Genomic DNA, 26,629 nt, shown 5'->3' on the forward strand with positions numbered 1-26,629 from the left:
CAAGCAACTCTTGGGCCAATGGCAGGTAAAGAGGGATTTTCTCAAGAATTGGTTTTTTCCTATAAAGAAGCTGTTGAAGTTTTTTTAAGAAGTGCAGTTCAAACATGTTAGAAGGGAACAGAACCAGGAAGCAGATCGGTTTTCAAAAAGAAGTGGACAGGGCCTTATAAGGTCCATCAAGCTTTTCCCAATGGTACCTACGCATTGATGAGGATGGATGGTCGCTTTCTCAAGAACAGGGTCAGTGGTGTGCGTCTCAAGCTCTATTTCAAGAGGGAGTTGGTGCCAACAGTGCATCAGGTTCTAATGGAGAGGGTTGGGCAACCAACCTAAGCAAGCTTCTCATATGCTAGGAATAAAACTATGCACATACAGTTTAGTTTTTCTGGGTTTTCTCATGGTGTGCTCAGTCTTTGTAGTTTATAGTGGAATAAAGCTCTTTTTTGGTTGAGCACGAATGCTCCACTAGGGGGTGGGCAATGATGGTGTAGCCAAAGTTGGTCGACCATAGAAGGTGGCATGGGCAGGTATGTGCAGGCTAGCAGAAGCATGGCAAAGGACTAGAGCAGCTGTAAAGATCATGGGCTGACAAGTAGCAGCGGATATGTATGGCTGATGCAGTTTATAGGCCAAGAAAGGCTTCAGAAGGGGCTAATTTGGGGAGTAGATGAAGGAGGTTCAAGGTGGAGTCTTTGGACCTAGAAATGTAGAGCTTGAGGTGCTGAAGGAGCAGGTCCAGATTGCTCATCAAACAGAGCTACGGAGCTCAAGATATTGAAGTTTGAAGGTGCGGTGTGTTGCAAATTCTTGCCGGGCAAGGGAGTTGGGGACAGGTGGCCCAAGTGGATGTCAGGGTATAGACGCGTAGTCCTCGATTTATGGAGCATACCTCTCTTTTCAGATTGCAGATCAGAGCTACGGATTGCAGGTTATGGCTAGTTGAAGTTTTGCCGAGGGCTAGGTTGATGTCCACCTGACTGCATGGGGAGTCGTGCCGTCTGGTGTTTTTTGGGTTTCGACAGAGTTTGAGAAGGTGTTATGCAGTGTATGGAGCTAGCAAGAGTTGACTGCTCGTCAAATGGAGCCCGGAGCGGAAAGTTGTAGCAATCGGAAAGATAGGGTGCAGTTGCTCGGAGTTGATTGCAGATGAAAGTTCACATTTTTGCGGCCTCTGTTCGGGGTCTTGGAGAATCTCCAAGTGCGGCAAGAGTCGGGGGTTTTCAAGTCGACATAATGAAGTTGCAGCCGGGTTTTTGCGGCTCGGCAATCGGATCACCAAGTGACAGTTAGTAGGCAAGGTAAGGAGGACAAAGAGTTGGATTGCATGGGAGATTTTATAAAAAAAAGGTACTTTGGAACTTTTTTGAAGGTTTGCAGGGTGATCTCCCAAGGGGTGTCACGTGGCAGCCTTTATCCCACATGCGCGGACTCGGATGAGAAGGCAAGGTTATATGGGCTGGCTCGTGTAGCCCAATGGGGTATCCAAATGGTAGTGGGAGCTCCTCTTGAGCGCAGCGATGGCGGGCCTGATTGAGCGCTGCGTTGGTGGCGCGGGGGGTTGTCTCGGGCGTGTTTTGGTGGTGAGGGGTGGCGCCAGTGGCGCGCGCCCGTGAGGCGGTTGTCGGTGGCTTACACAGAGCGATGACGTGGCATGCGCCCTATATGGGGTTGGTTCCCGCGCTCGAGAGGGCATTTCTTTTTTGAGAGTAAAGGCAAGGGTGCCCCCCCCCCCCCACACTAGCGATATCACTAGTGCATAGGGGAGGGGCCCCGCGGCAAGCATCAGAAAGCAGAGAGAGAGTGAGCTCAAAGAGCCCGCCTGATGGGGGTGTCATATGCCAAAGAGCAGGCCGGGCGGCCGAGTCGAGCGGACGAAGGACCAAGAGATATGCACCATGCAATAGTTGCCAAAAATGAAGTGTACTAAGTGCTAACCATGCAACAAAATATACTAATATGGGCTTCAATTGATTGCACGAGCTGGATAGCTCCCCTTTTTTCTTTTTTAGCCTTAGCCAAGCCCTATAAAAGGGAATAGAAGTGAATTTTTAAGGGTATTTTTGCCAGAGAGATTTTTTGAAGACCTACAAGCTTGTGTAGTGGAAGCTTGCCATTGGAGCTGCAGACTCTGTTGTACTATCTCCATATGCAATACTACTAAGCCTTTGCCCCACTTTCTCGTGTTGCTTCTTCCCATCCCCCTCCTTTTCTCTTGTTCTGTGTGTGCTTGTTGATGCTTGCAGAGGTGTGTGCCTGCAATGTGAAGTGCGTTACAAAGAGGGTAGAATTGGGGTGTTGTATGAGCTGGGAAGGGTGAGTTGAGTTGTGTAGGAGCATTTATGCCGAGTGGTATTTCTGCAGGGTAGGAAATTGTTATTCTGTGTGCAAAGGTGGGTCTGCTAGTGCAAATTAGTCAATTTGAAGGTGTTATTTGAGAGGTAAGGGGTGCTGAGGATACCCCGAGCTGTAGGGAGGCTTTGTGTTGTGTGTCGGGTGTGTACCTCCTTCCCCCTCTCCAACATGATCCGTCTCGCTCGTGAAGATATACCGAGTATGTGTGGAGGCCTCTCCCAATGGAGCTGTGTTGAACTGGAATGATAAAGTAAAAGACAAGATAGCATGATCGACTGCTACCCCAACTGGCCTAGTTCCCACCACGAAATCCTGAAAGGAAGGAATGAGTCCTGGCGGAGCCATAACATAATCCACTGTACTAGCGCCATGCCGATGTGGAAAGCATGTAAAACCACCAGCTCTGCAGGGGATGTCTGTAGGCCATTCAAAATGGCCAATCTATGTGCAGTTCCCATATCAATCAAGTATCTGCCATACTTAGTGTGCTCCTCATCCTGTGATAATCTAGACAGGCCCTTTTCTGTAATATCGAGCTCCGACATCAACTCCTCTAAGGTATCATAGAATACTGTTTGGTGATGGGCAGTCCTAGCATTGAAATCGCCCAAGATAATAATGTCGCCATCTTTGGAAAACTCCCATATATCATCATCTAAAATAGAGAAGGGGGATTTTCCTCTAGGTGATGCATACACTGACGTACTAGGAGGGAAGTAGCAAATAGCGACGTAGAGATATTTGCCTGTCTCTGCCTTCAGTCTGACCAACATGTACCTAGCATGCTCATCCCTCCGAGCTATATGTATCAGAGACTGTAGCTCCTCCCTAAATAAGACTGCCACTCCTCCTGAAACTCGTCCTGTGCGCTCTGATCGAGTCTCCTGTTTGCAAGTTGTCTGCAATCCTTATCCCCTCACATGGGGCATGGACTGCCCTGGGCCTTGATGCGCCTCAGAGTAGAAAATGATGTCTCTCCCTGTGAAACTATCCTCAAAGGCCCCTACATCAAGGATCAAAGATCCATTACAATTCCATATAGCCACTCTGAGTGTGGTCCCACAGGTCTCGCATCGTCGTGCGGGGCGCTTCTCCAGAATAACCACTCGTCCATCCATGTAGAAGGTCACTTTCCCCTTCTCTCGAGCTGTCATTATCTCAGGTATAACTTCCTTCATATGAGCAAGCTGTGTGAGTGTGAGGTCATCTCCAAGGAATATGCCCGTTTTCTTTAGTGTAGGACGCTTCTTCAAGAAGTCCTTTGCCTCCATGGATTGGAAACGCATGATTAGAGCTCTTTCTTTTGAAGTCTCCCCATTTCCTTGTGTCTTCTTCCCTACCCTCCATGCCTTTGTATGAGTAGCCTCACTACCCATCATGCGGAGACTTCCCATTCCACATCATCTCGGTCTTTTAGACCGGTTATTCATATGTGCAAAGCTCTAGTCTTCCTTCGCTGCCGTTCTTCTAAAGTCATGTTGATGATTGTAGGAGTGGGGATAGATGTGGTTTCTTTCCCTTTCCCTTTCTTAGCGACTTCTATCCATTTCTCGGTCTCATCCGCCTTCTTCTATGTCTTCGTGATTACATCCACCCACGAAGACGTCTTTGCCCCATTTTGTTTCTCTTCCTCTTTGATCATCCCTACCTGTTCCTTGATGACCTTGATTTCTCTATCATCGAGGGCTTGAATTCACATTCCTCTAGTCCATTGCTTGCTCTATTAGCTAGCTCTCGCTTGAGGGCTGAAACCTCTTCTTTGAGTGCTTGTGAATCCGCCTTAAGTGCTTGTATCTCTACGTGCAGGTCCTCTTTCTCCTTCTTCCATTGCGTGCCTTCGTTGAAGAACATTCGAAGAAGGTTGGCCTTCTCCTTCCACCATCCTTCTATCGCTGCTTTCCATTCCTTCATCTCCCTTTCCACTTGTGTTATCTGCTTGTTTGTAAGCATGAAGGTCGCCTTCGTACGGGACTTTCAAACTAGTGAAGCGCTCATGACCTCCATCGTAACGGGCCCTGTTGCGCAGGCCCTCAATTATGCTCGTGTTTAGTAACACTGTTGAGTACTGATGGGGTTCTGTTGCTCCAACCTGCACTGGCTAAATGCAATGGTGACCTGTTGTGCAGAGTGTCTCGGGTCTGTTGCAAATAGATCCACCTTGTCGCGACCTGCTGCGCAAAATGTCCCCGGTTTGCTGCAAAGCCCCGTACACAACTCGCATTGTGCTGCCTGCTTCGCTCAGCACATGCTGCTTGCTCTGCCCCACATGCGCTACCTGCTATACACTCCAGCAGTTCAGTGCGCAAACGAGCCTTGACAAGGTAAGTGAATGGGCAAAGACCTGGGGCATGACCTTTGGAATTGATAAATGCATGGTCACGTTGTTCCATGGAGACCTGCAGGATCTCTCTATGAGGATCTTTATTCTGGGTGGTGAGATGGTTGCAATGGGTGAAACGTACAAGTACCTTGGCATCGTAGACTCGACCTTTTCCATTTAACGCATCGTCAAGGAGCGAGCGGACAAGGGGAGGAAAAGCCTATATGCATGTCAGCACCTACTAGCAATCCGAGCCATCCCTATATGGTCTCGACTGATTGTTTTTAAGGCGTGCGTATATCCAGTGATTTGTTATGCCTGCGGAAATTATGGGGGCCCACGACCAGCGTGTCCTTCACTCTCTATAGCACCTCGTCGCCACCGAGATGCGAATGTTACTAGGAAAGGGAGCAAGGTCAACCTCTGTAGGGACGGCAACTCTCCATCACGAATTTAACATACTACTCGTACCTGTCTTCTGTGGGGGACAATGAGCAAGGGCTTTTGACAAGTACCGCTTGGTTTCATCTACTTGGATAGGCTCCTTGGTAAATAAGAAGCCTAAGAACCAACCGTTCAAGAAGTGGACTTGGACGACAAGAACCCAGAATTGGATGAATAAGTATATCCCAGCGGTTGACTTTAGCTCAGTTTCCTAACACGCATGGGGCAAGTGGGACGAGAGGCATTTGTGCCTGGCGTTGGAGCCCTATAAGGAGGCCGGCTTTGAACAAACACGTGGATACCTGTTGCAGCTCAATAGGAGCACTATAGTGAATAGGAAGGAGGAGAGAATGCCGGCTCTCGGGAGAGTAGGTGGGTTGAAACTGGCGGATAGCTACATGTGCGGCCACAGCATTTGCACGCTGTGCTCCCAATTAGAGGGTCGTTCGCTTTCGCATTTGCTGATGAACTGTTCGGCGGTTGATGAATCTAGGGGGAGATGGCTGGACCGATTCAACTCAACCTTCAACGTAATCGACTCTTCGTTGGACCTTGAAGAGACCTTCAACGTAATCGACCCTTCGTTGGACCCTGAAGAAAGGGCCGTTATCCTCCTTGGTGGGGAGGCTCGCGGGAAGTGGATGCCCTTCTGGGTACGCCGTGATCCGCACTCCAGGGACGGAACCGCAGGGCACGTGCCAGTGGCGAAGTTCCTTGGTGAAGTTGTACCCCGGTACTTGGGTGCTTTGCAGAGGCGGATGGGGAGATAATGCTCCCCTTCCTATGCTGTTATTTTGAATCCGATCCCTTCCCGGGGAAATGACGTAATTCTCCCCAAGCGAAGCCATATGAGCTACAAGAGCGTCCAAGTGCCATTCTCCCCCGGGGGGGAGTCAACTTCACCTAAAAGGGGTTGGGAGGTGCAAAAGGGAGACACCACCAACCTTAGCGGACGCCACCTGTGAGCCGACGCCCTTTCAAGCGGGTATGGCATTTCCTAGGGGAAAACCGTCGGGTTTCAAAGGCATTTTAGTGAGGCGAGCGATAAGTCACCTAGAGGAGGCAACTCCAAAGGGAAGACCGAAGCGAGTCCCGCAGTACCTGGGCCTCTGAACAGAGGTACTTGGTCACTGTCACGCCCAAATCAAGTTGTCGAAATGGATCTCTCAAGGGATTAGTCATGGCCCTAAGCGTGTAGATAATTCTGGCCTCTCGTAGTCCAAAGGAAACTAGTGACAAAAGCGTTTGCCTTCGGTTTCTGGGTGCATAGTCTTGGTCGTTCTTCTTGTATACTTTTTTGGTGTATGAGGGGAGCGGCCGGGCGTGCCCTACCCGACTCCGAAAACAAAAAAAATGAATGTGAATGCTCTAGAATGCTGATGGTGCTGTGGAACTGCAGGTACTGACAGTACGGCTAAATACTAATAATGGCGGTGCTGACGGGCTGAAGGTGCTGAACTGCTGAAGTTCTATAGGCTGTGCTGAATGGGCTGAATGTGAGGATCTGATGGAAGGCTGAGTAATGAATGTAATGAGGGCTGAATGCTGAATGGCTGAATATGATAAGATGCTAGAGATGTATTGTGATGAAGTCCTGCTGAAGGGCTGAATACATTGCTGAATAATGAACAGCTGAATACTGATGCTGTGATGATAGCTTGCTGCTAGCGAAGACCCACAGAAACCCCACGATGGAGTTCTAGCTGAAAACGCTGGCGGGTTGCTGCTCTTGGGTTGATCGTTGGAGTTCCCTTGTGCTCAGAAGAGGCCCTAAGGTTCAACACTGGGGTCCAGTATTGAAGGCGAATCCAACACTGGGCGAGTCCAGAGAGAGGGTGTGTCTGCGCGACCTGCTTCCCCTGCATTTCTGCAGCCCTGCGCGCTCAGCAGCTCGCCATGATCTCCTGCAGCCCTGCATGACCTGCTCCCCCTGTGTTTCCGCAGCCCTGCGCGCTAAGCAGCTTGTCATGATCTCCGGCAGCCCTGATTGCATCTTGGAGCCCCGCTCTCTCCCCTGGCTCTGCGTGTAAGTGACTGCGATGAGAGAGAGAGAGAGAGAGAGAGAGAGAGAGAGAGAGAGAGAGAGAGAGAGAGAGAGATGAAATGAAATGTTTTATCAAACGTCTTCAAAAGGCCCAAATGACCTATAAAACCTAACTGATACAATCTTGGTGGATCTAATACAATGTCTGGGTACAAAATAAAATGAAGTAAAATAAAAGCTAAAAATATACGTCAATGTCTGAGAGTAACATCACTGTCCTTCATAGTGAGTACTCTGGCGACTCCTGTGTCGTGCTAGTATGGTGTGGATCCTTTGTCGTAGTCTCTGTCGGTGTCGAGATAGCCCCCTCATCCGGGGGCGGCAGGACCGCCCCAACTTTATCGCGCGATCAAGCAATGTGCCTCTGGTGCCGCGATGTTGTGGGGCCTGTAGGGATGACTCCTCTATCTGTGACCGAAAGAAATTTGTAATCTGTGCGCTATAGATGTATCTCCCTCTCTGGGCCCCACCTCAAGAGGTCCTCTCTATGTCTGCATAGTTCCGATAAGTATAATCCGAGACACCTCTAGTCCTCGTATCTCATGACTCTAGAAAGTGGTCCAAAACCCCCTCTGAATAGACAGTGGATGCAGCCTCATATCTCATAGTGAAACCGGTCCGTGGGGTGGTAGACTTTGGCTTTCACCCGAAATTATTTACTTAAGACACACATAGAGAGAACCTGCAAAGGAAACTTGCGACGGGAATTAACATAAAAGCACACGCACGGCTCGGAAGCTAGAATGCTCCGAGCAGACGTCGACAACCTGGAGGCCCCAAAATTGGCGCCCCTTTCGGTATTTCTTTATTGTTTAAGAGGGTAGATTACAAAGTAGAGTCTTGGGAATTCTTTCCTTTATCTAGCTAGATACCGTTTGTTTTGGCCAAATTTCGGTAGCATAACAGCCCGAAAACTTGCGCCAAACCTATTTGCTTGCTGGAACTCACTTCCACCGGCATAAACCCTCTGATTTCTGCCCAAAAACAGTAAATTCAGCTCGCTGTATTTACTGGTTTTTTCCCTGTTTTCAGCCCTAAAGAGTCCTCAAATTGTCCTCTATTAGTGGGGTAGTGTTCCCAATGGTTCTGGCGTCCGTATGGCTTAAAAACAGTCAAAATACAGTGCATAACCAGTGCTAATTCGCACCTGTACGGTGAGGTTATGATCCTCACCGGTGCTTGCTTTGGAGTAGCAATTAGCTACTCCTGTTCCTGCTCAAGGAGGCTCTTGCCTCAGCACAATTGCCGCCGGAGAGGCTTGAGGACCATACGATAGATTTGGTGCCATGGTGTAGCCCACCGGTTAGTGCGGCTCAGCAGAAAGAGATTATGGGCCAGGTTGAGGAGCTTTTAGAGAAGGGGCTGATTCAACCTAGTTCTTCACCTTTTTGCTGCCGAGGGCTCCTAGTGCAGAAGAAGGATGGCTCTTGGCGCATATGTATTGACTACCGTGCGTTGAATAAGAATACCATCAAGAACAAGTTTTCTATTGCAAGGATTGATGATATTCTTGACTGTTTAGAGGGTGCTACAATTTTCAGCAAGATAGACCTTAAGAGCGGGTACCATCAGATTCGTATAAGGCGAGAGGATGTGCACAACATAGTTACCTGGAATGGGAAATCGGAGCGGGGAACGGGGAACAACAACATGCATGTAATGTCGTTCCTTGTTTCGGATACTCACGCTTGAAACACAGAACGGGGATCCGGAACGGGAAATTGGGATGGAAAGGGGGAACGATGATTTGGGAGCAGTGCTAATGCAAGATGGACGGGTAGTAGCTTATGAAAGCCGAATCTTGCAAGGGCCAGAGAGGATTATGCAAGTCTATGAGAAAGAGCTCTTGGCCGTGATTCATGCGCTTTCTAGCTGGAAGCACTACCTTTTAGGTGCTGATTTTGTTGTCCAAACAGACCATCAGACCTTGCGATACTTCCTGACACGGTCACAGTTATCTGAAAAGCATATGCGATGGGCAAACATTCGTTCTATGTTCCACTTCCAGATTATGCATGTGGAAGGCAAGAAGAATGTTGTGGCTGATGCATTATCAAGGAACCCACAAATTTCAGCTGTGTCAATTTCTTATCATCATGAGTTAGATGACGTGAAGGAATTGTATGCTACTGATGAAGATTTTGGAAGGATCTTTGAACAGTTACAAGAGGGGCAACATGATGAGCACTACCTCCTCAGAGATGGTTTTATGATGATGCATTGCAGACTTTGTGTTACTAGGCCATTGTGACATAAGGTCATGGAAGAGTCATGTCCCACCGTATGCATGGCATCGTGGTATTGATGCGACAGTTAAAGCGGTAGAGGCATTCTTCTATTGGCCTACCTTGAGGAGAGATGTGGATGCCTTTGTGCGAGCATGCATGATTTGCCAAAAGGTCAAGTTTGACAGGCAAAAGACACCAGGACTGTTACAACCACTGCCGATTCCGGATAAGCCATGGGAAAGCATTGCTATGGACTTTATCTTTGATCTTCCAAGAACGTCGACAGGGAATGATGCTATATGGACCATTATCTGCAGGTTCAGCAAGCAGGCCCATTTTATCCCTGTTAGGAAGAAGATAAAATCTGACTAGATGGCACGCTTTTTCATGTACAATGTGTTTAAGTACCATGGTATGTCACAATGGATTATCAGTGATCGTGATCCTCGCAAGTTTGTTCTAGAGAGGATTGTTTGAGAACATGGGCACTATGCTCAAGTTCGCATCTTCGTTTCATCGAAACTGATGGACAGTCAGAAGAGGCTAATTCTACTGTCTTAGATTTGCTGAAATGCTGTGTGTCAGATAATAAGAGCAAGTGGGAACAGTATTTGCCTATGCTTGAGTATCTGTACAATAATACGGTGCATTCGTCGACTTACAAGACACCTTTTGAGATTATTGAAGACGGCAAAAAAGTTCCTACCATTTTGCATACAAAGGACAAGATTTTTGAGGCGGATCGATATGTTGAGAACATGGATGAAATGTTTAAGAAAATGAAAGTTGCCTTGGAGAAGACTCGGGCAAAACAGAAAAAGGTTGTTGATCGTTACCGTCGTGAGTTGTTATTACCTAGTGATCCGATTCTGTTAAGGTTCGAAAAGGGAAGGTTAAAGAAGATGAAGGGCAAGGAACGGTTGTTTTCTAAGCTCAATGTGCGTTACTATGGGCCTTTTCAAGTGCTTGACAAGATCCGCGATGTGGCTTACAGGCTGAAATTACCCTTCGTGGGTGATGTGTGAGAAGATATGCCAGATGAGGATCACCCAAAAGTTGAGGAACTTGATGAGATCCTGGTACCTGAGCAAGTTTTGGCACATAAGGACAGAAAAGTTAAAGGACAGGTTGCGAGACGCTACTTGGTGAAGTTCAAGAACTATCCGCCTATGGATGCAAAGTGGATGGAAGAGCATGAACTGTCAGAGTCACCAAATGTATTGCAGCTTTACCTTGAAGCCTTTGGGTTACAACCTACTTATGCCCCAACCCAACGTGTGCAAAGGAGGGGTAATGATAGGGCATTAATATGCACATCAAATGTACATATGAATGCAATGTAATAGATGGAAACAACAAAAGTATGAAGGTCTCATTAAGTCATTTGTATCTAGGTGTTACGACCTTTTTTGCGGATACATGCGATGATAAAAGAGTGCGAACAACACAAGATCATCACTGGCGTGTATTTATGGTATGCAATCGAGGACGTTTGTGATTTCAAGAGGGGGGTATGTCACGAGGACGTGGCAGTTGTTAACTATGTCACGAGGGCGTGGCAACTGCTAACCTTAGTTGTTGGTTTCTTCCCAATGATTTTTGTTTTATTTTTGAGACGCTCTTTTTGAAGTTGCAAATGGTCGGACATTGTATGGCCAATGTGAACGGTAGTTTCACCCACAGACGGGATGTTGCTCGGCATTGGAATTCGTATAGTAGAGGATGTCTAGGCTCATTGCAAGATCATGTAGGTCCCCTTGTCGCACTTAGCAAGTTGGTGGATGCTAGAAAGTGAACTCAATCAAGGCGTAAAGTCAGGTGGGATCACCAACAGAAAGTATCCAATAGTAGGGACACATTACACTTTTGGATGCGGTCCCAATGAGGATAGATGGTCAGATGACTAGTGGGAGCCCAACGGAAGCATCTCCTAAAAATTAGGTGCTATTTTGGGCCGTGAAATGTGTTCGCGTCATTACCTTCGGAATGACAAGGGGAACGTCTTACAACTCTGCCACGAAGTCAACTGGGCAATCACTCGGGAGATTTTTAGGCGGCAACCCCGAAACGGGAAAATGCTTCTAGTCGTGCCAAGTGGTGCATTTTAATGCACTTTCCTCATTCATGAAGAGGTAGCGCTGATTTTTGTAGCGGGAGACTTCATTTTACCAACTGTCATAGGTTAAGAGCTATGGAGTGCTTCCTTTCCTCTCTATCTACAGTGTGGTGCTAGGAGTGATGACCTGCACACTACACACTGCTCTCTCTTCCCCCAACGTGCAATTATGTGATGCCCCACAAGAGGGCTCTTCATTTGACTGATGTATAGCTGTGTGGTTTCATGCTTTTGTGCTGAGGCAAGAGCCTCCTTGAGCAGGAACAGGAGTAGCTAATTGCTACTCCCAAGCAGGCACCGGTGAGGATCATACCCTCACCGTACAGGTGCGAATTCAGTGCTGGTTATGCACTGTATTCCGACTGTTTTTCAGCCATACAGACGCCAGAAAGATTGGGAACAGTGCCCTATTGACAGAGGACAGTTCGGGGACTGTTTAGGGCTGAAAACAGGGCAAAAACTAATAAATACAGCGTGCTGAATTTACTGTTTTTGGGCAGAAATCAGAGGGTTTATGCCAGTGGAAGTGAGTTCCAGTAGGGGATAGGTTTCGCGCAAGTTTTGAGGCTGTTATGATGCGGAAAATTGGCCAAAACAGGCTGTATCTAGTTGGATACAGGCAAAGAATTCCCAGGACTCTACTTTGTAATCTACCCTCTTAAAGAATAAAGAAATACTGAAAGGGGCGCCAATTTTGGGGCCTCCAGGTTGTCGACGTCTGCTCGGAGCATTCTAGCTTCCGAGCCGTGGTTGTGCTTAAATGTTGATTCCCGTTGCAGGTTTCCTTTGCATGTTCTCTCTGTGTGTGTCTTAAGTAAAGAATTTCGGGTGAGAGCCAAAGTCTACCACCCCACGGGCCGGTTTCACTATGAGATATGAGGCTGCATCCAGTGTCTATTCAGAGAGAGTTTTGGACCAGTTTCTAGAGTCATGAGATACGAGGACTAGAGGTGTCTTGGATTATACTTATCGGAACTACGCAGACATAGAGAGGACCTCTTGAGGTGGGGCCCAGAGAGGGAGATACATCTACAGCGCACAGATTACAAATTTCTTTTGGTCACAGATAGAGGAGTCATCCTTGCAGGCCCCATAGTATAGCGGCACCAGAGGCACATTGCTTGATCGGGCGATAAAGTGGGGGCGGTCCTGCCGCCCCCGGATGAGGGGGCCGTCTCGACACCGACAGAGACTACGACAAAGGATCCACACCATACTAGCACGACACAGGAGTCGCCAGATTACTCACTATGAAGGACAGTGATGTTACTGTCGGACATTGATGTATATTTTTAGCTTCTATCTTGCTTCATTTTATTTTATACCCAGAGATTGTATTAGATCCACTTAGATTGTATCAGTTAGGTCTAATAGGTCATTTGGGCCTTTTGAAGACGTTTAATATAACATTTTTTTTCATCTCTCTCTCTCTCTCTCTCTCTCTCTCATGTTTCTGCACTTGCGTGCTCTCACAGGAGCCACAACTTAACAAGTCTCACATTGAAGTTGATCATCTATGCAAATGAGATGCCTTGTAATACACAGCTTGTATAAAGACTCAACAAGGGCAATGCCGCTTGTCATTACTTGCACTTGAAAGCAGTGCGCGCTGACCAATGGAGCAGATGGTTTTGTGCACTGTGGGTTCCCTTTAGGGAATTGTTCAAGTATGGGGTATTCTACTTAGCAATCGAATCATACTTTTTAATCCTCAGAAAAATTAGCCTAAAATACGCACATTTATTTCTCTCACCAAAAATATACGATTCTACAAGGCATCTTGGAGAGGGCTGAAAAAAATTGAAAGGTAAATTACTGCCGAAAGGTGTGGAGTCGTAGTCGAACAAGTGGAGATAAAAGGAGGAGGAACCAATGCGGACCAGTGTGTACACAGGCTCGAAGGGATAGAGATCTGAGTATAGCCATAAAATTTTGCAAACTGTAGCGGTAGAGCTGCCCAAAGATGCTAATGCTAGCAAACCAGCTGCAATAGCATAATTGCCAAGGCTGAGAAAAAACGCAGCCACAGGGTGCTGACCTGAAAAATGTGAAGGGGGAGAGGAAGGGCTTATGAAGAAAGCGCCCAAGGAGGGGCTGGTGTTGCATGGCAGCCGGCCCAGATCGGGGGGATGTGATGCAAAAATTGCTAATACAAATTGCAGGGGGTTTACCGATGGACACTACATTGCCAGCCAATAGGAGGTCTCCCGCGTGAAAAACGTTGATGGAATGGGGGTGCTAGCAGAAAGTGCTACTTGTGAAAGTCCGAGTGGATGAAGAGAGAGAGAGAGAGAGAGAGAGAGAGAGAGAGAGAGAGAGAGAGAGAGATGAAATGAAATGAAATGTTATATTAAACGTCTTCAAAAGGCCAAAGTGACCTATGAGACCAAACTGATACAAAAGTGGTGAATCTGGTACAATGTCTGAAAAGTGTGAGATTGTGAAAATAAATGGGAAAAACTAAATACAAAGTATTAGATAAACTTCTTAGGATCATTCTGGGTGTCTGGCTAGAATGCTTCTAATCCTTTGTTGTAGTCTCCTCCGGTGAAGTGTGCTTCTGCATCTCGGTCGTGGTCGTCTCGATTTCCTAAGCTCAATCGCCTTGTCAATGAGGGTGCCTTTGGTGTGAATGTGGGTATTCCTTTGTGCTCGCTGCTGGCCTCTTGCTTCTCCTTCCATTCTTGCTTCTCTCGATCCGAAGAAGTCTGTGATCCGCCTCTGAGGTTGTAGTACTCTTTGTCTTCTCATTAGATTATCCTTGTGCCGATGTAGTTCCAGTAGGTACAGGCCTAGGCACCTTTGATCTTGGTATTGCATGACTCTATCTAGAGGTCCAAATCCTTCTTTTAATAGGCAATGGAAACGCCCATGTATCTCATAGTATACGGTGCAATGGCATATGTAGTGTAATTCTGTCTCCGGCTCCATTCCGCATAACTTGCAAATTCTGCTCTCAGGTGGGATTCCCCTAAATCTGCCAAATTCAATTTCCAGTTGGTGTGAGGATGTACGAATCTGACCAATAGCACATCTCAGACCATGAGACAGGTGGGTATCCATGTAGTTCGGGCGAATCACAAAACCATCTTCAGATAGCTGTAGGAAGTTTTCTTTGTAGTCGGCCATCTTCGTTGCCAATTCTTGTGTAGGGTCTACCCATGTTCTCTTAGTGTCCAACTGTATAAGATCCTGGCGGATGATTTTATTAATCTCCGTTCGTGTGATTGCCAGTGATGGAGCCTCAAGAGAGTATTGGAAGGGGGGTAATCTTTCCATACTGAACCCGTGTCTTTGAAACCACGAAGACAGTTGCGCATACAAGCATGATGTATCTCCTTTCATTGCTAACTGTCGAGAGGATTCGAGGGCCAGTCTAGTATATCGACCGAGTGGATGAAAAGAGAGAGAGAGAGAGAGAGAGAGAGAGAGAGAGAGAGAGAGAGAGAGAGAGAGAGAGAGAGATTCCATTATCGTCCTCGGAGGTCAAATATGACCTATGGGACCAAGAAAACGTGTACAATAAAGGCTCCTCTATCTAAGAGGGTACAATGTCTGCAATGACACATGTGGATGTGGGGGGAGGAGTGGCTAGGGGCATGATACAACAAAATTGCAACAAATGTTGCTTATGAGGGTGGGATGGCTAAGGGGGAGGAGGGGATGTCAGGTGGGATTCTGTGTTTGAAACTCCTCAATAATGGCTCTACCACCACGATAGATGGCGTACTTACCTGCGGCCCGTGCATCTCGTACCTTCTGCAGCTCTTGCTTCTTTATCTTGAGTTGGGCGGGGGTTAGAGCCTTGCTAATCCATATGGTTGTGCCCTTGAGAAGATGCGTTTGCTTTAAGAGTGCCATGCGGTCCTCTTTGGTCTTGAAAACAAGGCTCCCTTGGTTGGTGCGGGGATCTCGATCGACGAATTCGATGGTGGGAATGTCAAACTTGATTGGTTGGATAACATTGTTGAGCTTGGTTAGGGTAGTAGGAAAATCGTCATTCTCCTCCCACCAGGAGGAGGGCAATCCACCGATGCGTACAGTCAATGCAAGGCCCTCCCGACGACGACGTTCTTGTAGGCACTCCTCCACTTTGAAGGGGATGGTAGCAGCATTTGCTTGGATTTGGGTGGCTAATGAAGCCACATTCTGGGTGAGTGTGTGCTCTACGTCTTTGGCCTTTGCTAGGATGCGGTCAGTATCTGCTACCTTCTGGGATTTGCGCAATTGGAGGCACGCTTCGAGGACAGCCAGACGCGTTTTGACTTCATCATTCTCGTTCTTCAATTCCTTGACTTGAGCTTGGAGGCGGTCGAGCGGGTCTATCTTGGGGGTAGCCACGAACGATCAAGTCTTTCTCGGTGTTGAGGATGCAGCACCAATGTTCTTGACATCGTTGGTTTTGGCCATCGTTCCTTTAACCCTATAGAGGGTTTTCTGGGTGGGAGCGGATGTCAACCGAAGCAACATTGTCTGAAGCCTAAGAACACAGGCCTAGACAGTGAGACTTTTCTTGGGTGGGAACGACTGTCAACCTAGGCAGCACTGTCAGTGAAACTTGCAGGCCCGGGGTTTTCTTAGTTGGGAACGGCTGTCAATCGAGGCAACACCGTCCGAATCCTAAGAACATAGAGACGACAGAGACAAGTTGTGTCGTGAGTCCACAGAGACGGCCAGTATGAGCAGGTGAGAAACGGGCTGTATGAGTTGAGTTGACAGGGTCGTGAGCTGTATGAGTCGGCAGGGTCGTGAGCAGGCGAGAGGATGTAGTTTCGAGAGCTATTTCGAGGAGGGCGAGGCTTATGGAGCATCCATGGTGGGCTAGGTGCCGCCCTCGCACCCAGCGGCTGCTGTTGTTCAACGCTTGCTGTTTAGGGTTTGAAGAGAGAGAGAGAGAGAGAGAGGAGGAGGAGAGAATTTTAACGTCGTAGGAAACTATCCCAAGAGACCTTAAAGATCTATCCGACGAGAAGAGTTGAACTCAAGACCTGTTATTCAGGAGGGAAATGGCACCAATCTACCACACTTGGGTGATAGAAAGGTTATACCAGTTTCCTCTTCTTATTAGCGCGCGCACACACACACATACAGCCCCCCATCCACACTCTCGAGAAAAAGAGAATTTTAACGTTGTAGGAAACTATCCCAAGAGACCTTAAAGATCTATTCGACGAGGAGAGTCGAACTCAAGACCTCTTACTCAAGAGGGAAATGGCATAACCAATCTACCACACTTGGGTGATAGAAAGGTTGTACCCTTTTCCTCTTCTTATTAGCACACACACATACACCCACACACGCACACACACACGAGAAGAAGAGAATTTTAACGCTGTAGGAAACTATCCCAAGAGATCTTTAAGATCTATCTGACGAAATTTCATGAGAATTCGGTCGATAATTGAGTAAAAACCCGCTGCTGCTCTTGCCTCACTCGTGCTTCTCCCTCGCCATCGCCTATCCCCCCCCCCCTTGCCCTGCAGCTCGCGCTGCTTCCACCTCCCCCTTGCCCTTCGCCTGTTCTGCCCCCCCACCCTCCTGACCGCTCCCGACCCGCTCCCGCACTGACTGCCTGCCCGCACTGCCAGCCCGTCGCCTCCCGCTCCCGCCCTGCCCACTTGCGCTCGCTCTTCCCTTTGCCCGCTGCCTTTTTTCGTCTCCCCCCCCCTCATTGCTAGCTGGTGTTTTTCCCAATGGCAACGGCTCTCGACGCTATTTTTCGCCTTTGCCTTCGCCTTCGTCCTCGCCCGTGTTCAGAGCAACAGACACTTATGGAGGATTCTGCTCCGCCAAAGAGGGACTCCATTGCAGCCCCCTCGCCCGACCCCACAGAATCCACCATCAGACTTGCTCTTTGGCCAATAGAGCAAGCGAGTTTAGAGGCAGAGGTGGTGCGCCTCCAGGCCACCTCTATTATTTGAAAGATTCTCGACATCAGACCCAGTAGAGGGGAAGTGCGCGATCTCCTTCAAGCCTGCCTTCTCACAGAGGTGGGCAAGATTCTTGATGTTCAGCTTCTCGGACGTGGCTACTACTAGATAGAGTTTGAGACTCCCGAGATGGCGTCCAAGGTCATTGCGATGAGCCCCTTGGCCATCCGTGCAGGTCGAGCATATTTTCAATAGTGGCGCCACGGTTTCGACCCAGCTATTGACGTTCTTGTCGAGGAGGCAGACTTGCCCATCTTAGTCTGCTTCCTCGGCCTAAGGAGGGAGTACCTTCCGCTCCTTTCCAGGATAGGCGCAGCGATTGGGACTGTCCTGGAGACACCACGCACGACAGCCTCGGTAGCTGCCAAGGCAGCCGGCATCCCCACAGTACGTGTTCTTGTTCGGGACACCCACACTCTCCCGAAGGTCATCCTTCTACCTCGGGTGAGTGGTGGTTGGTTTAGACAGAGCGTGGAGTATTCGGGCCTCTCGAATCAGTGTTTCATTTGTCGGCAGATGGGCCATCTTGCGAAGGCCTCTCCACGGAGGAGACCCCGACCTACTCCACAGGCCCAACCCCAATCCTCCAAGGTTGGCCAATAGCAGCACACAGAGTCACAGAGTAGGCAGGCAGAGCCACCCTCCGAGCCTGGGCTCAAGCAGAGGAGGGTTGGCAGCAGGTTCGTGGTCGACGTCGGCAGGGGCAACCCTGCCAGCCCGGCACTTAGAGTGGTCCCAAGGCTCCTGCTCAGCAATAGTGGGTTCCCACGGAAAACCGTTTCTACCCTCTACAGCAGGATGAGGTTCCTGCTCCAGCCTCCATCTCAGTCTCACCCTTGGCAACCCCTCCTCTCCCCGAGTTCCCCCCTCCCCCCCGTCCCCCCGCGTCCTCCTCCTCCTCCTTCCTCTGCCTCTCCATCTCGCCCCCTACCTTTGCCGATCCCCCTTGTCCCCCCTCACCCCCCCCCTGCTCCCTCATCCCCTCCTGCTCCGGTCCCTCAGCTGTCCCAGCGGGCAGGGCCTTCCTCGGCTACTAGGAGGTCTCTTGGCAACGCCTTTGCCACGAGTCGCTTGGCGAGAGAGGGACAACCTTTCTTGTGACCCCCTCTTCTGGTGCAGACGTCTCCCTCTGTAGCAATTCCTCGTGGTCTGACAAGCTTCGACATTCGTTGCCGTTGGGGTTTCTTTGCCTACTTTGTCTATGACTTTACACGGTTTCTTGGCGACCCCTCACCAGACCTTGGGGCAGCTTGCTTCAGAGTTCATGTACTGTTCCTTGCAGCTAGGGGGATAGAGACCTTGCACTCAGCGGTTGACTTCTTTTTTTCCCTTTGTGGCAGGGACGAGTCTGAGTGGACTATAGACTCAGTGATGGAATGGGTGCAGACACAGGCCCTAGAGTTCTCTCATCACATGGGAGACCTAGGGGTTACAAACTTGCTTCAGACATTTTGGCCACTAGCCAAATTTTCAGTGACACCTCTAGACACAGCAGGATGTAGATAGGTTGTCGTTCACTTCTTTGCTGACACGCAGAGCCTGCCATGTTATGTACACATACATGAGGACTCTTGGACAGAGGTTGGACAGAGGAGGTTGCTTTGCGCACGGCTCGGTCTCCTTGGGCTTGGGCCTGCCTCGAAGATAGCACGGCTAGCTGTTGCAGCAGCATCAGTTCTCTCTCGCTTCCCATGAGGATCGTCTCATGGAACGTAGAGGGATTAGGTGGGCCCCAGTTTCAACGTCACAGGGGCCGACTGCGTCAGGAGCTTCAGCGATGCCCTGTGAGAGGAGAGATTGACCTTCTTATGCTATAGGAGCATCATTTGTGTGAGAGCCGCATTAGATGTTGTGGTCAGCTTTTGCGTGGACGATATGAGACTTTTTGGTCAGCTATATTTGGAACTGGAGGTATCTAGGGCGGGGTATGTATGACTATTTCGGATTCTTTGCAGCAAGCCATTGTGGGCAGAGGGATTATTGTGCTAGGCAGGGCTCAGTGGATCACTATGCAGGTTCAGGGTTGCCTCGTGGGCTTCCTGAACATCTATACGCCAAATGTGGGGAGTGTACGTGCAGAGTTTTGGTCTCAGATTGTTCAGTCTCTGCCGTAGGCAGAGCAATGGTGCATAGGGGGGGACTTCAACATGTTGGAGGACCCCTCCGACAGGATGGGTGGCAGCCATACTAATGTGTTGGGAATTGAGCGGGCAGCTTGGGAGAGGTTTTGTATGACTTTGTGGGTGTCAGATGTTTGGCAGCATTCTAGCTTTGTGAGGCCCCCAGATAGCCTGGCCTTTTCTCGTTCGGACCGCAGAGTGGGAGGAGTGAAATCTATCTCGGATAGATCGCTTCTACACTAGTGACTACTTTTGTGACTTGGGTGGGACAGTTGGCATTCTGGCAGGGACTTTCTTTTTGGACCATGCTCCAGTGATCCTTACAGTGACTGATAGGCAGAGGAGGCGGAGCACGATTCTTCGCATCCCAGAGAGGGTCTTGCTGGACTCAGCACTTAGAGAGCGAGTGGAGGTTCTTTGGACAGAGAGCTTAGACATGTAGGATTCTCCTGCTGACAGAGTGGCCTAAGGACTTGGTCAGCATAGTCTACTGTTTCTTCAGGAGTCTTCGTCTCTCCTGGCTGCAGTGAGAGAGGAGAAGTAGCGTCTCCTAGCCTGCGCACATTCGAAGGGTCCCGATGGCTTGCCGATCGAGTCATGAACTTCACCACTCGTCGGCACTATGCGCACATGCTCCAGCCACGGTCGTAATGACGATGCGGATCACAAAAGTCAACTCTCTCAGTCGCGTTGTCATCTGTCGCAGCCAATAAAACATTTTCCCTCCAGGCAAACGGCTCTCGCCGCGGGTGACCATTAAGGCAACATGGGTGAAGTTTCGATGGCGACGGTGAGAGTCACGGTGGCTGGGTGCAGGAGCGTGGCGGACCTATGGTGGGCTCAAAGCACTTTTTGGCCGGGAGAAGCCACCGCTAGTAGGCTTGTGCGCATGCTATTTGACGGGGCGTTGCTTCCTTGCAGAGGATGCAGAAGCAGCATCTAGACAGTCCTTGGTTGGAGGAGCAGTTACAGCAGGCTCGCCAGGAGCTCCTCAGCACAGAGAAGAGGTGCCATGAGTTTGCTTTCCATCGACAGGCATCTCAGTCACTGTATCAGGGAACAGGGGGAACACAGCCCAAACAAGTCCCGTTCCCGAAACAGAGATGGGAACGGAATGCCGTTCCGGAACGGGGTGTAACCGGAACGGTGTTCCAGAATGGGCAGAACATGAGGCAAAACGGCGAAACGGGCAAAAGTAGGCATTTGGGGGAAAAAAAGTGGGCTTCTGGGGACAGATTTGGGGTTGTTTGGGGAATATATTTGGTGCAGTTTGAGGACAGGTTAGGGGGCAGTTTTGGGGTTGTTTAGGAGTTTATTTGGGACTAAGCTGAATGGAGGTAATTCAATCCTTACTTTAGGTTGACCGTTCCAGCCCAGTTCCCGTTCCCGTTCCGGCCCCCCCTCCTCCTCCCCGTTCCCGTCCCGTTCCGGACCCTCCCGTTCTTGTTCCGGGTAACTATGATCTTAGTGGATCCAGGTAGGTGACAGAGTTACAGGCGCTTTCTTTGAGGTAGTGGGACCTCGGCATACGCATGCCAAGGTCAGTCAATTGAGGAGGCTCGACGGGTTAGTTGCTTCAAAGCCGGAGGACATGCATGCAGTTGCTACTGACTTCTACCGTGATTTACTATTTGCAGAGCCTCAGTCAGAGCGTTAGGATGCATGCAGAGAGCATGTGTGGGCACATATGCCTTGTCTTGTGACTGAGGAGATGTGCCAGAGGCTTGAGCTGCCTCTTCAGCTAGAGGAGCTACACGTGGCTCCTAGAGCACTCCCCCGTGGTAGCTGTCCATGTGAGGTTGGCTTGACTCCCAGCGTTTTCTTGGAGTATTGGGACTTGCTTGGCGCAGATCTCTGCAGTGCTTTTCAGTGTATCCTGCACACAGGAGAGATGCCTGACAGCATGAGTGAGGGCTTGATTTACCTCATTTCCGAGGAGGGTGGGTCCTTGGATGAGATTCGACAGTGGCGCCCCATCACCATCCTCAATTTAGCCTACAAAATTCTTGCCAAGGCTCTGAGTTTGAGGATTCAACCACCTCTAGAGAGCATTATACATGGGACTCAGACAGGTTTTGTCAAGGAGCGTAGTATCCTTGACAACACCTTTACTTTTTGGGAGGCTTCTGCCCTCGTGTGGCTTCGTGGTGAGCATCTTGTGATTCTTCTTCTCGATTTTGAGAAGGCCTACGATAGAGTTGACTGGGACTTTTTTGAGGGCACTCTACGCAGACTGGGCTTCTCAGATGCTTGGATTAGAGGGGTGTCAACTTTGTACAGACGGGCACACAGTCAGGTACTTTTGTCAGGAGGTAGAGGTGATCGTTTCATGCTCACACGTTCGGTTAGACAGGGCTGCCCTCTTGCCCCCTTCCTCTTTCTGTTCTATGCTGAGGCGATGAGCAAATTTTTTGGTTTCACAGCAGGTTGGTTTATGTGGCTTAGGGCTCCCTATTCGGGGAGATGAGCTACTGGATGCTTAGTTTGTAGACGACTCAGCCTTGTACTTGGATGGCCAGGAGGCCAACCTTCATAGGTGTGAACAGGCTCTTGAGACTTTCTGTTGTGCATCTAGCGCATTGATCAACTGGAGAAAGACAGTGGCTTTCTCGATTGGTAGTGCTCCTACGCCCGATTAAATGCCAGGTGAGGGTTTCAGGTGGATTCCCCAAGGGATTGCAGTTCGGTACTTGGGCTGTCAGGTTGGTTTGGACTTGTCTCTAGAGCAGTTGCTCCCCTCCTCCTGTCTATCAAGAGGAGGTTGTTACATTGGAGCTCCACCCGACTTTCTTTGGCAGGCAGAGTTGTAGTGGTCAACCAGGTGTTGTTGGCTACTATGTGGTACATCACTTCATGTTGGATCTTCTGGAGTTCTTGTATTTAGCCAGGTAGAGAGGCTGATCAAGAACTTCCTTTGGTCAGGGCGTGACACTCAAATAGCCCGAGCCAGAGTTGCATGGCTAGTCATCACTCTTCCTTGTTCTTAGGGAGGGTTGGGGATCGTAGACCCATCACAGCAGAGCAGAGCCCTTCTTGGGAAGTTTATCGTCAGAGGACTTCTTCCAGGTGAGGAGCCCTGGAAGGAGTTCTTGCTTCAGCGGCTTAGTGCTAGGGTGCCTCACGCTGGACGCCCCTGGCGACTCTCGACTAGATGGATTTTCACAGCAATCCGCAGAGTTGGCTTGAGCAAGAGATTGGAGGACCGCTTCGCTGTGAGTCTGCTCCGATCTTGGGAGCAACTGCGGAGAGGCCTCGAGCAGCGTCAGCCTACTTGCACGGAGGAGCGCCTGAGACAGCCCCTTGTTTGGAACCCCATGGTTAGCACATAGAGAGGCCACTTGGTTAGTCGGCCTCATGGTTCCTGGGGTCCCATGGCAGAGGGTCCAACTGAAACCGGCCCGTAGGGCGGTAGGCATTGGCTTTCACCCTAAATTCCACACACACACAGAGCACTTTGCAAAGGTAACTTGCAACGGGGATTAACACTTAAGTACACACACGGCTCGGAAGCTAGAATGCTCCGAGCAGACGCCGACAACCTGTAAGCCCCAAAATTGGCGCCCCTTTTGGTATTTCTTTATTCTTTAGGAGGGTAATTACAAAGAAGAGTCCCGGGAATACTTTACCTGTATCCCGCTAGATACTACCTGATTTGGCCAAATTTCGGCAGCATAACGGCCCCAAAACTTGCGCAAAATCAATTCCCCTGCTGGATCTCACTTGCACTGCATAAACCCTCTGATTCTTGCCCAAAAAACAGTAAATTCAGCTTGCTGTATTTACTGGTTTTTGCCCTGTTTTCAGCCCCAAACAGTCCCCTAGCTGTCCTCTGCCAGTGGGGCACGATTCCCAAGGGTTCTAGCATCCGTATGGCTGAAAAACAGTCAATTTCTGCACATACACAGCCTGAATTTGCACCTGTACGGTGAGGTTATGACCCTCACCGGTGCCTGCTTTGGAGTAGCAGCTAGCTACCCTTGTTCCTGCTCAAGGAGGCTCTTGCCTCAGCACAAAAGCATGAACCCACACAGCAGTACATCAGTCAAATGAAGAGCCCTCTTGTGGGGCATCACATAACTGCACGTAGGGGAGAGAGAGCAGTGTGTAGCGTGCAGGGCATCACTCCTAGCACTACACTGTACATGAGAGGGAAAGAAAGCACTCCATAGCGCTTAACTTGTGACAAAATGCATAATGAGGCCTCTCCGAGCTTAAATTTCAGCGCCACTTCTTCTTGCATGAGGAAAGTGCACAGGAATGTGCCACTCGGTGCCTTTACAAGCATTTTCCCGTTTCGGGTTTGCCGCATAAAAATCTTCCGATTGGTTGCTCAGTTGACTTCGCGGCAGAGTTGTAAAATGTTCCCCTAGTCATACAGGAGGTAATGACGCGAACACATTTCATGGCCCAAAATAGCAGTCCCCTAAATTTTAGGAAATGATTCCATTGGGCTCCCAGTGGTCATCTGACCATCTATCCTCATTGGGACCGCATCCAAAAGTGCAATGTGGCCCAACTATCGGATACTTTCTGTTGGTAGTCCCACCTTGACTTTATGCCTTTATTGAGTTCACTTCCTAGTATCCACCAACTTGCTAAGTGTGATGGGGGGACCTATATGATCTTGCTCTGAGCCTAGACATCCTTACTATACGAATTCTAGTGCCGACCACTTCCCGTCTGCGGGTGAATTTACCGTTCACATTGGCCATACAATGTCCGACCGTTTGCTACTTCAAAAAGAGGGTCTCAAAAATAAAACAAAACCCATTGGAAAGAAACCAGCAACTAAAGTTACAATTGCCACATTCTCGGGACATAGTTAACAGCTGCCACGTCCCTGTGACACCAGCACGCTCTTTAGGTGAGTGGTTACAGTTTTTAGGCTTGTTAGAGGAGTTTCTGGGTATTCAGCTACGGGGCATGAGAGGGGTGCAGAGCATATGTCAGGACATCTCAGAGGCAGTACTAGTTGAGAGGCTCACACCTCTTGAGTCAGCAGCACCCAGATGGATGGGAGCCTTCACGCTACTGGAGGTTCTTATCTCAATTCGGGCTTGCTCAGAGACTATACTCTCCCTGTTTTTCGAGCTACAGGGTGAGGGACGTTTACACAGAGTTGCAGTAGAGGCTCCACAGGTGGTTACAGTGCTGTTTTCAGAGGATTCGAGTGGTGGACATATGTGGGAGGACTAGTATCATAGATCCCGACCCATTAGCTCTTGAGACTGGCCATTGGAGACTGTGGGTTTGGGAGAGTTGTCCATTCCCACGAGTACAGTGGGATCCTGGAGAGTGGCTTTGGAGGGACCCTTTCTCATCAGCAGACCGTCCAGGTGTCCCTTTCTTTCAGTACACTGTTCGACTGGGACGTCACATACTGGCAGCGGAGAGAGAGAGAGGCTCGTCCTGCTGCAGCACCTCATTGGCAGGAGGAGAGTCTCACAGCTGAGTTCTTGGCAGCTTTTTGGGAGAGGTTGTGGAACTCCAGAGAGCCGAGGCGAGTCAACAGCGAACTACAACAGTCGGGAGCTGGCTTGTACATATTGGTCTCTCGGCCGCATGTGCAGCTTGTGACCATCTTGTGGAGAGTCAGCGTTACTGTCTTTGGGACTGTCCTTTGGCACAACAGGTGTGGCTTTGTGTTCTTCGACTGATGCCAGCTCTCTCCACAGCTCGGCAGTACACATGGGGAACAATTGCTTGGTCTACTCTCACGGGCCTGGCACTTCAGTTTGAGCTATCCTCCACCAGCAAGATGATAGTGATGCAGGGAAGTCGACCTACACTCAAGCCTGCTACAAAGCTTACTCCACAGGAGTTGTGCAGAGTGAGAGAGGAGTGTTGGGAGCTCATTAGCAGCCTGACACTCTGGTTCATTTGGCGGGCCCACTGCTTCCGCATCTTCGAGGCTCGCCTTGTACCACCAGCAGAGACCGTTCGGGATCTTTGGCTAGAGCTGATCCATACTCTCAGAGGACAGTTCGAGAGACTCCAGAGCAGCTCTGACCGCATACGGGAGCGCAGAGAGGCTTTCCTTAGACTCTGGCATCCTGGGCCTTTCTTCACCATGGTCCAGGGTGTGCTCAGATGGCACTACCGTCCACATGTGTGGCTCTTTTCTCCTCCCATCTCTGGATTTAGCCTCATTGTACATATGCTGTTTTTTCTTTGGGAGAGTCTCCCCATCATGATTGTTGCAGTGCTCTCTTGCAGAGGTGGTTGTAACCCTATGGGCAGTTTTCATTAACTAATAGAAGGATCTTTTTCTTGGGAAAAAAAAAAGATCTATCCGACGAGGAGAGTTGAACTCAAGACCTGTTATTCAAGAGGGAAATGGCATAACCAATCTACCACACTTGAGTGATAGAAAGGTTATACCATTTTCCTCTTCTTATTAGCACACACACACCCACACACCCACACACACACACCTGAGAAGAAGAGAATTTTAACGTTGTAGGAAACTATCCCTAAAGACCTTAAAGATCTATCCGATGAGGAGAGTTGAACTCAAGACCTCTTATTCAAGAGGGAAATGGCATAAGCAATCTCCCACACTTGGGTGATAGAAAGGTTATACCATTTTCCTCTTCTTATTAGCACACACCCACACACATCTGCCCTTAGAAGAGAGAGAGAGAGAGAGAGAGAGAGAGAGAGAGAGAGAGGGGGGGGGGGGGGGGGGGGGGGGGGGGGGGGGGGGGGGGGGGGGGGGGGACTGTGCAACTCATAACCATCAAATGAAAGACTATCCACCCTAGGCGCATATATATGAAGTGGGTGAGGGCGAGGCAATCATCGAAGGAAAAACCTTATAAACCCTATAAAATGGGAAACTCAAATCTGGACAAGAAATGATGGATTGGATCATTGTACAATGTTTCATCTCAAAGGCCAATTTGCCTCTCATAGAAGTTTATATTATATTTCTTTTTTTCTTTTTTTTTGTTTTGGGAAGTTGCAAAATGCTAATGTCTGCTCTACACTCACTACATAAATTCCTCTTCTTTTTTGTTCTTGTACCATCTTGTGAATATTTGGTTTATGGTGGGAAGCCTACTTCGATTATGCT

The 26,629-nt window shown here is 49.2% G+C and overlaps 1 protein-coding gene across 1 annotated transcript in view; it reads left to right on the forward strand.

The window, feature by feature from the left end:
- Positions 1–26,629, forward strand: part of LOC147460402 (DUF3754 family protein, putative (DUF3754)) — a 147,554-nt gene that overhangs the window by 78,222 nt on the left and 42,703 nt on the right. The window lies entirely within an intron of this gene.

The sequence above is a fragment of the Adiantum capillus-veneris genome, chromosome 4, assembly GCF_014529385.1.
Source record: "Adiantum capillus-veneris isolate H3 chromosome 4, ASM1452938v2, whole genome shotgun sequence".
NCBI lineage: Eukaryota > Viridiplantae > Streptophyta > Polypodiopsida > Polypodiales > Pteridaceae > Adiantum > Adiantum capillus-veneris.